Source organism: Pseudonaja textilis, chromosome 5 (assembly GCF_049901715.1).
Source record: "Pseudonaja textilis isolate UNSWEBS1 chromosome 5, rPseTex1.2, whole genome shotgun sequence".
Lineage (NCBI taxonomy): Eukaryota > Metazoa > Chordata > Lepidosauria > Squamata > Elapidae > Pseudonaja > Pseudonaja textilis.
The window spans coordinates 74044979-74057659 of record NC_141994.1 but is presented as its reverse complement, the minus strand read 5'-3'; the positions used below and the strand labels follow the sequence as shown (position 1 = coordinate 74057659).

The 12681-nt window shown below is 47.2% G+C and overlaps 1 protein-coding gene across 1 annotated transcript in view; it reads left to right on the top strand.

Moving 5' to 3' along the window:
* Window positions 1-12681, top strand: part of AHCYL2 (adenosylhomocysteinase like 2) — a 91623-nt gene that overhangs the window by 25708 nt on the left and 53234 nt on the right. The window lies entirely within an intron of this gene.

The following is a 12681-nucleotide window of genomic DNA, read 5'->3' as shown; positions in this document are numbered from 1 at the left end:
AGGGAGGAGAGAAAGGGAGAGAGAGAGAGAGAGAATAAGAGGGAGAGAGAGAGAGGAGAGAAGAGAGAATAAGAGAGAGAGAGAGAGAGAGAGAGAATAAGAGAGAGAGAGAGAGAATAAGAGAGGGAGAGAGAATAAGAAAGGGAGAGAGAATAAGAAAGGGAGAGAGAGAGAGAGAATAAGAGGGAGAGAGAGAGAGAATAAGAGAGAGAGAGAGAGAGAATAAGAGAGAGAGAGAGAATAAGAAAGGAGAGAGAATAAGAAAGGGAGAGAGAGAGAGAGAGAGGGAGAGAGAGAGAGGAGAGAGAGAGAGAGAATAAGAGAATGAGAGAGAGAGAATAAGGGGAGGGGGAGAGAGAGAGAGAGAATAAGAGGAAGAGAGAGAGAATAAGAGGGAGAGAGAGAATGAGAGAGAGAGAGAGAGAATAAGAGGGAGAGAGAGAATAAGAGGGAGAGGGAGAGAGAGAATAAGAGAGAGAGAGAATAAGAGGGAGAGAGAGAGAGAGAGAATGAGAGAGGGAGAGAGAGAGGGGGGGAGAGAATAAGAGAGGGAGAGAGAGAGAATAAGAGGGAGAGAGAGAGGGGGGAGAGAGAGAATAAGAGGGAGAGAGAGAGAGAGAGAAAGAAGGCCACTCAAGGCTCTAATGACCCCCATCCCCTTAAAAGGCCAATTTTCCGGCTGGATGAAGTCTCGCATTAGTTACTTCCTCCCTCATGGACTTCATTTTTTCCCCTTCGGCAGCTGGGGAGGGAAGGAGAGCTGCGCTGGATTCTGGGCTTGGACATATGCCGTTCTCACGCAGCCCCCGGGGTGAGGGGAGGTTCTCAGCAATGCAGACCCCAGCCAGGGATGTCCTTGGGTTACGGCGATCTCCCTTGCCCTCCCGTTTGGCTGGACACTGTTCTTTTTTTTATCTTATCTATCAATCTATCTGTCCCCCATCCATCCATCCATCCTGTCTCTTTCCCCTATTTCTCTTTCTATCTATCTATCTGTCTACATCTATCCATCATCTTTCCCTCTAATGTCTGCCTGTATATCAATCAATCATCGAGATCATCTGTATCAATCTACAGTTATCTATCATTTATCGTATCTATCATCTATCTAATCTATATCATTTGTATCCACGTCTAGTTTTTTCACTCTTTCGGTCTTCCTTTTGGTCTAGCAATGTCTATGTCTATCTATGTCCTTGGTTGATGAGGAAGGAAAGGAAGGAAGGAAGGTTTCTATGAGGGAGAGATGAAAGAAGGAAGAAAGGAAGGAAAAGGAAGGAAGAACTTGATGAGGAAGGAAGGAAGGAAGGAAGGAAGTTTTTTATGAGGGAGAGAGGAAAGAAGGAAGAAAGGAAGGAAACTGAAGGAAGAACTTGATAAGGAAGGAAGGAAGGAAGGAAGGAAGAAGGAAGGAAGGAAGTTTTTAAGGAAGGAAGGAAGGAAGAACTTGAAGGAAGGAAGAACTTGAAGGAAGGAAGGAAGAACTTTTATGAGGAGGGAGGAAGGAAGGAAGAACTTGAAGGAAGAAAGGAAGAAACTGAAGGAAGAACTTGATAAGAAGGAAGAAAGAAGGAAAATGAAGGAAGAACTTGATAAGGAAGGAAGGTAGAACTTGAAGGAAGGAAGGAAGATTTATGAGGGAGGAGGAAAGAAGGAAGAAAGGAAAGAAAATGAAGGAAGAACTTGATAAGGAAGGAAGGAGAACTTGAAGGAAGGAAGGAAGGAAGGAAGTTTTTATGAGGGAGGAGGAGGAAGAAGGAAGAAAGGAAGGAAACTGAAGGAAGAACTTGATAAGGAAGGAAGGTAGAACTTGAAGGAAGGAAGGAAGGAAGATTTATAAGGGAGGGAGGAGGGAGGAAGAAAGGAAGGAAAATGAAGGAAGAACTTGATGAGGGAGGAAGGAAGAAGGAACTTGAAGAAAGGGAGGACTTGAAGAAAGAAAGGACGAAGGAAGGACTTGATGAGGAACGAAGAAAGATTTTTATGAGGGAGGGAGAGAGGAAAGAAGGAAGGAAAAGGAAAGAAGAACTTGATGAAAGGAAGGAAGGAGAAACTTGAAGGAAGGAAGGAAGGAAGTCTCGAAGGACCATCTTCTCTCTGCGTGTCTTGGAGATGTCAGGGATGACCCTGCTTGCCAAGGTCACCGTCATCCTTTCCTACAGAGTTGACAGCTCCTGTCATCCTGGGGCAAAAATCTTTTTTTCTTTTTTTCTTTTTCTTTTTCAAACCGTTGCTCCAATTTTGCTGCCGTTCCTGCTTCATCTCTTCCTGGACCTCCGGGTTTTGCAGATACTGGGCAGGCCACAGCTTGCTCCCAGGGGGAGGGAGCGAGGGTGGATGGGTGAAGAGCTAAACCTAAGTACCAGGGTGTGCCTGCAAGGCCCTGCCCTAACTCGCCCTGCCCTGCCCTATCCCCATCTGGAAGAGGGCTTAACACAGGTGGGTTTGACATCCACACGTGAGAAGGGCTTAACGCAGGTGGATTTGCAGGTGGAGAAGTTTTCTGAGTCAAGGCAGGCAGGCAGTCTTCAACCAAAGCCTCCTTCCCAGCGTGAGGTTGGACAAAGTGGGGAGGGGTCTTCGGGGAGGGGTCCAGATCCTTTGCCTACCAGTCCTTGCTAAGCTGGATCGAAGACTGAGCGTTCAGTGCTAAACCACAGCTCGCCTCTGCCTTGCATTGCTTCACGGCTTGCCTTCAGAAATTCTGGGAGCTTCATCCCTGGAGGCTTCCAAGAAGAGACCGGACTGCCCTCTGTCCGAAATGGTGTAGGGTCTCCTGCTTGGGTGGCCGGGGTTGGACTAGATGACCTACAAGGTCCCTTCCGACTCTCTTGTTATTCTATTATTCAGAAATTGTGTGGGAGCTTCATCCCTGGAGGCTTTCAAGAAGAGACCGGACTGCCGTCTGTCAGAAACGGTGTAGGGTCTCCTGCTTGGGTGGCCAGGGTTGGACTAGATGATCTCCAAGGTCCCTTCCAGCTCTGTTATTACTCTATTATTCAGAAGTTGTGTGGGAGCTTCATCCCTGGAGGCTTTCAAGAAGAGACCGGACTGCCGTCTGTCAGAAACGGTGTAGGGTCTCCTGCTTGGGTGGCCAGGGGTTGGACTAGATGATCTCCAAGGTCCCTTCCAGCTCTGTTATTACTCTATTATTCAGAAGTTGTGTGGGAGCTTCATCCCTGGAAGCTTCAAGAAGAGACTGGGCTGCCATCTGTCAGAAATGGTGTAGGGTCTCCTGCTTGGGGGAGTTGGACAAGATGACCTCTAAGGTCCCTTCCAACTCTGTTAATCTGCTATTAAGAGACTGGACCGCCATCTTTCCAAAGTGGTGTAGGGCTTCCTGCTTGGGTGGCCAGGGGTTGGACTAGATGACCTACAAGGTCCCTTCCAACTCTGTTATTCTGTTAACATCTTGAGGCCCCCTTGAGTGGTTCAGCTACCTGGGTGACTCTCAAATGCAACAGGTGGCCGTGGGAATCCAGCTTTGGGTCTGAGTGTGAGGATTAGGGGAAGCCCTTGCCACATTATAATGTGGATTTTAGGAATGTAGATTGATTGGTTCCGGCAGGGAACTTGTCTCTGTCCTGAAGATTTAGGAGAAATGAAGTTTATTAGCCTGCCTCGGGATATAAAATGCATGAGCTACATGTTTGCACAAGACGTACATTAGGGCAGGAGGATCTGTGTTATTTGGATGCACGGTGGAAACCTAGGTTGCGAACAAGTCTTGCAGAGTTACCATTGATGGCGACCTCTGAGCTTGGAGGGTTTCTTGCGGACATCTCATGACCCAACTAGGTCATGTCATCAGGGCTAAAAGGGAGAGGGAGGAGGACTGTGGGGCCCTTGGTGTTCTCTGAGCTGGGTTGTTTTCTTGCAGACGTTTCATGACCCAGCTAGGGAACATCATCAGTGCTAGAAGGGTTTGGGAGGAGGAAGAGAGGACTGGGTGGGTCCCTGGTGCTCTCTGAGCTTGGTGGTTTTCTCGCAGATGTTTCATGACCCAACTAGGGAACATCATCAGTGCTAGAAGGGAGGAGGAGGAGGAGGACTGTGGGGCCCTTGATGCTCTCTGAACTTGGTTGTTCTCTTGCAGACGTTACCCAAGGAGGTAACATCTTCAGGGCTAGGAAGGAGTGGGGTTTGTGGAGAGGAGGAAGAGGAGGAGGACTGTGGGGGTCCTTGGTGTTCTCTGAGCTGGGTGGTTTCCTTGCAGACGTTTCATGACCCAGCTAGGGAACATCATCAGTGCTGGAAGGGTTTGGGAGGAGGAAGAGAGGACTGTGGGGATCCCTGGTGCTCTCTGAGCTGGGTTATTTTCTTGCAGACGTTTCATGACCCAGCTAGGGAACATCATCAGTGCTGGAAGGGTTTGGGAGGAGCAAGAGAGGACTGTGGGGGTCCCTGGTGCTCTCTGAGCTTGGTGGTTTTCTTGCAGACGTTTCATGACCCAGCTAGGGAATGAGGACAGCCCTTACAAAGCATTGCTCTGTCTTCCTCTCCAAGGTGGCCTTGAATTCTGATTCCCACCCCGTGAGTCACTCGTGGGCTGAAGTCACATGCCCAGATCCGGTGAACTCAAAACCACAAGACTCTGTGATACACTGAACAGTTTTTCTTTTGGCCTTCCTTGCTCACGTGTTTGTGTCTGTGTGTCTGTGTGTGTGTTTCCACCCAACATCCTTGTCTGTTGAGCAGACATCATTAGAATAGAATAGAATAGGAATAGAATAGAATTCTTTTATTGGCCAAGTGTGATTGGACGCACAAGGAGTTTGTCTTGGTGCAAAAGCTCTCAGTGGACATAAATGAAAGGATACCTTCGTCGAGAGTCAAGAATCAAAAGATATGACACTTAATAATAACAGTCATAGGATACAATAGGCAATCAAATCATACTAGGTGTCAGGATTCCGCCAGTTACCCCAATTAGAATAGAATAGAAAATAGAAAGAATTAGAAAATAGAATAAAATAGGATGCAGAATAGAAAATAGAATAGAATAGAATAGAATAGAATAGAATAGAATAGAATAGAATAGAATAGAATAGAATAGAACGAATATAGAATAGAATAGAATTCTTTATTGACCAAGTGTCAAGAATAGAATAGAATAGAATATAGAATAGAACTAGAACTAGAACTAGAACAGAACAGAACAGAACAGAACAGAACAGAATAGAATAGAATAGAACGAATATAGAATAGAATAGAATTAGAATAGAATTCTGTATTGGCCAAGTGTGATTGGACACACAAGGAATTTGTCTTGGTGTAAATACTCTCAATGTGCATAAAAGAAAAGATACATTTGTCAAGAGTCCAGAATCATCAGGTACAACATTTAATGATAGTCATAAGTGCAAATAAGCAATCAAATCATACTAAGCAGCAGTCCATATAAATCTTAAGGATACAAGGGACAAAGTTACAATCCTACAATCACAAGTGGGAGGGGATGGGCGATAAGGAGTGATGAGAAGATTAATAGTAATAGTAGTGCAGACTTTGTAATAGTTGGACAGTGTAGAGGGAATTATTTGTTTAGCAGAGGGATGGCATTGGGGAAAAACTCCCCTTGTGTCTAGTTGTTCTGGTGTGCGGTGCTCTATAGCGTCATTTTGAGGATAGGAGTTGAAACAGTTTATGTCCACGATGTGAGGGGTCTGTAGATACTTTCACAGCCCTCTTTTGGACTCGTGCAGGTTACAGGTCCTCCATGGAAGGCAGGTTGGTAGCCATGGTTTCTTCTGCAGTCCTTTCCAGTGAGTCCTCCTTCCTTCTCACGAGGTGGCCGAAGTCTTTGAGCTTCATCTTCAGGATCTGGCCTCCTAAAGAACAGTCAGGGTGAATCTCCTCTAGGACTGACCGGTTGGATCACCTTGCAGTCCAAGGGACTCGCAGGAATCTCCTCCTCCAGCACCAGAGTCCAAAGAACCTCCATTCTTTGCCGCTCAGCCTTCCTTATGGTCCAACTTTCACAGCCATACGTTGCAACTGGGAAAAACCAGAGCCTTGACAAGATGCACTTGTGTTGGCAAGGGGATGTCTTTGCTTTTTTTAGTATGCTGTCTAGCTTTGCCATAGCTTTCCTCCCCAGGAGCAAGCGCCTGGAAGGGTTAATTCCATATTATTCATTGTATAATGTACGTAAATTACATAAATGATAATTTAATAATAATATAATTTAATATCAATTGTTACGGCCACACTTGGAATCTTGCATCCAGTTTTGGTTACCACGATGTAAGCTAGATGTTGAGATTCTAGAAAGAGTGCAGAGAAGAGCCACAAAGATGATTGGGCGGGGCTGGAGGCTAAAGCCGTGGTCGGCAACTACTGGGCTGGGGGACCACTGGTGGTCCGTGAGAAAATTTGGGTGGCCCACAGAGAAATGTCCCCCCCCCCCCAAAGCAATTAATCCAGGCTGTGCGGGAACACAAGGCTGCGACCGCCCACATGGCCCATGGGAACACAAAGCTTGCGTCGCTTGCATTGTGAACAACACAGAGTGAGGGGAGGGGGGAAAGGGAGGAGGGGGAGGAACTTGCCCCACTCACCCCATTGGCCTGTCCTGGCCACCGGGCTGCTTCTTTCTCCTTCTCTCTTCTGCTTTTGGCTGCATGCAAGGAAAGCAGCCAAAGTCTTTCTTTCTCTCCCCCAAACTCTGCTAGAAGTGAGTCTTTGCAAGGCCTCCTGCTCCAAGAGGCTCCGCCGGCAAAGACTCATTTCTGGTGGAGTTTAGGGGGAGAGAAAGAAAGACTTCTGCGGCTTCTGCTGCTTTCCTTGCATGAAGCCAAAAGTCTCTCTCTCTCCCTCTGAGAACGGAACTGGAGACGGTATCCTGCCATCCCAAATAAAGAACGATCGATCGGTAGGAAAACGGGGCGGGGGATTTTCCTGCAGCCTTTTTGGGGAGATATTCCCGGGGTCTCCGGCCCGCGGGATTTAAAATGATGACTTTGGGGCTCCCCGAGGTCCAAAAGGTTGGCTAAAAGCATATCAAGAACGGTTGCTGGAATTGGGTATGTCCAGTTTAATGAAAAGGACTCGGGGTGCTCACAGCGTTCCAATATTTGAGGGGCTGCCCCAAAGAAGCGGGCGGTGTCGGCCTATCCTCCAAAGCAACAGAAGGCAGGAGAAGAAGCGAAGGGTGGAAACCAACCAAAGAGAAAAGCAACCTGGAATTAAGGAGAAACCTCCTAACAGGGAGGGCAATGAACCAGTGGGACTGCTGGCCACCAGAAGTTCTGGTTGCTCCATCACCGGAGGCTTTTAAGAAGAGATTGGACAGCCATTTGTTTGAAATGAGCTGGGTCCTTTCCAACCCTGTTTTCTGAGTCTTTCGCTGTAGAAAGCGAGTTGTTATACTGAAAAAAAAAAGGACATTTGTCCCTTTTTCCACCCTGAAGACCATCGGCAAGCATCCCCATGGATACCTGTTCAAAATTTTGGGAGACTTGGCAACTGGCTGTCATTTACGACGGTCGCAGCGTCCCAGGAGGTTGGACTAGATGACCTACAAGGTCCCTTCCAAACTCTGATTATCTCTTAACTGTTAAGGGTCACGCGATGATGCCCCTTTTGCGACTCCAAGTCAAATGGGGGAAGCCAGGTTCACTTAACAACCTTATGACTCGCTTAGCAACTGCAGTGATTCACTTAAGAACCGTGTCAAGAAAAGCCACAAATTGGGGAACTTTGAACTGTTTCACTTAGCAACATTTTGGGCGCCCTTATTATGGCTGTTAAGGGAGGACTGCTTGTTTCTGCAGGTCCTTTGTTCGTGGCCGTGATGGGATCTCCCCATTATTATTATTTTTTTCCGGAGTTTCCATTCCTCACCCGGACATCCTGAGGCAGCAGGTTTCCTGAGGATGAATGCAGAAATGTAAAAATAAAATAAAATATGTTGTAAAATGCAACGTCTTGTCCTGGCCCAAAGGAGGAGTGAGTAACCTCCTTTGGTGTGTGGAAAGTCAGCGCTTGTTTAAACATATCCAGATGTTTGTCATGTTTTTTTTGGGGGGGCATTATCAAATCTCCCTTTTCTGGCATTGCCAAGCCCAGTCACGTGCGTAACTGGCATGCCAGCTCCCCGTTTCCCTGCACCTGGCAGACTGGCACACCGGGCACCTCGTTATCCGGAGCCAATCTATGCAAATAAATGTTCTTTCCTGCTTTTGGCTTGCCCCGTTCAGCTGTTGCTTCATAGTGGCACAGATTATGCAGAGTCTGTTGAATGTGTTTCTCCAAGGGCCTTCCCTGACTCAGGAGGTTAACTAGTTCTCCTCCTCCTCCTCCTCCTCCTCCTCCTCCTCCTCCTCTTTCACTCCACAAACCCACTCTTGTCTAGCACTGATGATGCTATCTTGTTCGGTCATGAGATGTCTGCAAAAAAACCCATCAATATCAGAGAGCTCTAAGGACCCTACAGTCGTCCTCCTCTTCCTTGCAAATCCCACTCCCCTCTTAGCACTGATGATGCTACCTAGTTGGGTCATGAGATGTCTGCAAGAAAACCACCAAGCTCAGAGAGCACAAAGGACCCCACAGTTGTCCCCCTCCTCCTGCTGTTTCACTCCACAAACCCATTCTTGTATAGCACTGATGATGCTACCTAGTTGGGTCATGAGATATCTGCAAGAAAACCACTAAGGTCAGAGAGCACTAAGGACCCCACAATCCTCCTCCTCCTCCTTCTATTTTTCCTCCTCCTCCACCCCCTCTTTGCAAATCCCATTCCCCTCTAGCACTGATGATGTTCCCTAGTTGGGTCATGAGATGTCTGCAAGGAAACTGTTGAGGTAATTCCCCATTAGGAGAATGAGCGCATACAGGGAGACGTATAGAGAGTAGTGTTGGAATAATACACACAGGGCACACAGATAGACTGTACAGTAAATATAGGTTTTTACTTCCAGAAAGGTTTAAGCAAAGTCCAAAATAGGCAGTCCAAAGTCATTCACAGGTAAAATCAGTCAGTTTTTCAATCCAGGGATAGTCCAAATATCGAAGTCCAGTGTCAAAAACAGTTCAGTAATAGACTTACATTAAATCCAGTAATATCAGTCAATTAGAAGAAATGGAGCAACGGCAATATTTTCCAACAGAAGGAAACAGAGATACTCACTCAGACACACTCTCTTCTGAGACTCAGACTAAACAATCCAGGTTTCTGGCTCCATCTTATGGCTGTTTGAGAAACCACACCCAATTGCATGCTCTCACATTCCCTTAAAGATATAGTACTAAAATGTTGATCCTGGTTTATATATTTCTAGCCCAAATACCTGTTAAGTGACTTACATTCCTAACAAAAACCACCAAGCTCGGACAGCATGAAGGACCCCACAGTTCTCCTCCTCCTCCTCCTCCTCCTCCTCCTCCTCCTCCTCCTCCTCCTCCTCCTCCTCCTCCAATCCTCCTCCAAAGAAACAGCCAACCCAGGGTACACCAAGGATCCCCTCCTTTCAACCCTGAGCTACAAATATGCCGCTATATCGGTACTCACAACCTGAGTTGTGGCTGAACTCCTGGCCAGTGGGTTCAGATGAGGGGCTGGTCATCCTGTTGCAAGGAAGTCTAGAAATATCCAGTGGTTGCCAGCAAAGATCAAATGTCTGCCGTGGGGAAGGTCAGGTCTGGGACCTCCAGAGGAGTTTGAGCGAGTCCTGGTTGGAGGAAACTTGAGCCCTCTAACTCACGGCATGTCCTGTTCCAGCGGGCTTTGTACAGTTGCACCGCGGCAGATAGGAAAGCGCTCCAGAGGGCGAACATCATTGCCCAGAGGATCCTGGGTTGTCCTCTCCCCTCTTTGGAAGAGCTTGAGAGCTCCTGCTACCTTAAGGAAGTTCAAAACATCCTCAAAGATCCATCTCATCCTGGGAACCCTCTTTTTTTTTTTTTTAACTATTACCATCCGGTAGACGGTACAGGACAATAATAAAAGCAAGGACAAATAGGCTGAAAAAAACAGCTTCTATCCCAGGGCAGGAGCTCTGTTGAATTCTGCTGTATGGTGCAATATTAATGCCATATCAAAGAGTTTTCAGTTCGATGTATAGAACGTGAAGGATGCGTATTTGCGTTTATTTTCATAGCCATAAATTGATTGTACACTGAAGATGGTATTTAATTTCATGGTATGAGGTACAATGACAATAAAGTAAACTAAAAATAAAATAAAAACGAGGACAAAGAGGCTGAAAACCAGCTTTTATCCCTGGGCAAGTAGCTCCGTTGAGTCCTCCTGTCTAGTGCAGTGTTGGTGCAGCGTTGCAGGTTTTCGGTTCAATGTGTGGCGTGTGAAGGAGGTGTGTTTGTGTTTATTTTCATAGGTCATGATGTGCGCCAAAGATGGTGTTTGATTTCGTTGTATGAGAGGCAATGACAATAAAGGAAACTAAGTTAAGCTTTGAAGCCAGCACGGCAGCTCAGTGGTTAGCGCCGTGTTGCTGTGCTTGGCCGGGTGAGTGGCTGTCTTCTTCTCACGTTTATTTTGTACTAGGAGCTAAAGGTCCACTATCAAAATTTGAATTGGCCTTTGGTGACTTGTCCCGGGAGCAGAAAGGAGAGCCAATCCTCCACTTAACGACCGCAATGCAACCTTCCTACCAGGCAGTCCTCGACTTAACAGCGGTTTATTTAGTGACCGAAGTTACAACGGCACACTGAAAAAAAGGTGCCCGACGACCGTTTGTCACACCGAACGACCGTTGCACCATCCCCATGGTCACGTGAATCCAAATCCAGATCCTTGGCAACTGACTCATCCTTACGACGGTTGTTGTGTCCCCGGATGACATGATTTCCCCCTTTTTGCGGCCTTTGGACCAGCAAAGTCAACTGGGAGGCTTGGTTTTCACTTAACAACCGTGTGACTCATTGAACCGCCGCAGTGATCCACTCAACAGCGGTAGCGAGAATGGTCCTAAAACGGGGCCAAACTCCTCTTAGCGACTGTCTTGTTTAGCAGCAGAAGTGTTGGGCTCCTGTTTTGGTTGTAAGCCAGGATTGCTTGCATGGCATATCGTATATACATATACATACACATACACATACATATATACATATACATATATATATACACTGTATATCATATATATCATGGCATAACATATCTCCCTGTCTCGTGTTAATGATGATTTCAATCCTATTGGAATTTAAAATTGTGCCCAGACTTGTTCCGGAGGCTCTTTCACAAATTGCTCAATTTAAAATCAACTTTCAAGTTGGAGGCCCATCAGCCTCTTCAGCTCAGTTGCTGCCAAATATATCTTATAATATGGTGCCTGGCCTTTTTCCGCTTTGTCCTTCTTCTTTTTTTTTTCCTCCAAAAATCTCTTAAAAATGAATTTTTCTTTGCTTTTACTCCCTTCCTCCAAGCGGTTGAATGGATTTGTGTGAGCTTCCAGCTCCCTCTAGTGTCCACCTGGTGGTGGTACTCTTGCCGACTTGTCATTAGCCAAAGTAGGTAACACCATCAGTGCTGGAAGAGAGGAGGGGGCGTTGGGGAGGGGGAGAAGGAGGAGGAGGAGGAGGATGGTGGGGTCCCAGGTGCTTTCTCAGCTTGGTGGTTTCCTTGCACATGTTTCATGACCCAACTAGGGAACGTCATCAGTGCTAGAAGGGGGGGGATTGTGGGGAGAGGAGGAGGAGGAGGAGGAGGGAGAAGAAGAGGAGGAGGAGGAACAAAGAGGAGAAGAAGGAGAAAGAGGAGGAGGAGATGAAGATGGTGTCTTTGGTGCTCTCTGAGCTTGGTTGCTCTCTTGCAAATGTTTCATGACCCAACTAGGGAACGTCATTAGTGCTAGAAGGGAGTGGGGATTGTGGAGAGGAGGAGGAGGAAGAGGAGGAGGAGGAGGACTGTGGGGTCCTTGGTGCTCTCTGAGCTTGGTGTTTTCCTTGCAGACGTTTCACAACCCAACTAGGGAACATCATCAGTGCTAGAAGGGAGTGGGCTTTGCAAGGAGGAAGAGGAGGGAGGAGGAGGAGGGAGGGAGGGAGATGACTGTGGACTCCTTGGTGCTCTCTGAGCTTGGTGGTTTTCTTGCAGACGTTTCACGACCCAACTAAGTGATGTCATCAGTGTTAGAAGGGAGGGGGAGTTGCCGAGAGGAAGAGGAGGACAAGGAGGAAGACTATGGGGTCCTTGGTGCTCTCTGAGCTTGGTGGTTTTCTCGTAGACGTTTCATGACCCAACTAGGTAACGTCCTCACTGCTAGCAGCGTTACCTAGTTTGGGTCATGAAACGTCTGCCAGAGAAACCACCAAGCTCAGAGAGCGGCAAGGAGCCCACAGTTGAACCCTGAGCTACAAATATTTCCTCAGATTGAACCAACTATGGACCTTCCTTTGAATCCTGCCATTTCTGATCTCTCAGCGCGTGGCGATGAACGGAATAACCGGGTTTGGGGCACCTCGGAGGTCTTCTAGTCCAACCCCCTGCTCAAGCATTCTGGACCCATGGCTGTCCAATCTCTTCTTTAAAATCTCTCGTGTTGGGAGTGCGCACAACTTCCAATCTCTCCTTAAAACATTTCCACCGCTTGGTTGTTCTCAGCGTCCAGAAATTTCTCCTGGATGAGTTTCCAGCCATCCCTTCCCGTCCTGCCTTCGGGTGCTTTGCAGAATAGGCTGACCCCCCCACCCCCTCTTCTTTGGGGCAGCCCCTTAGAT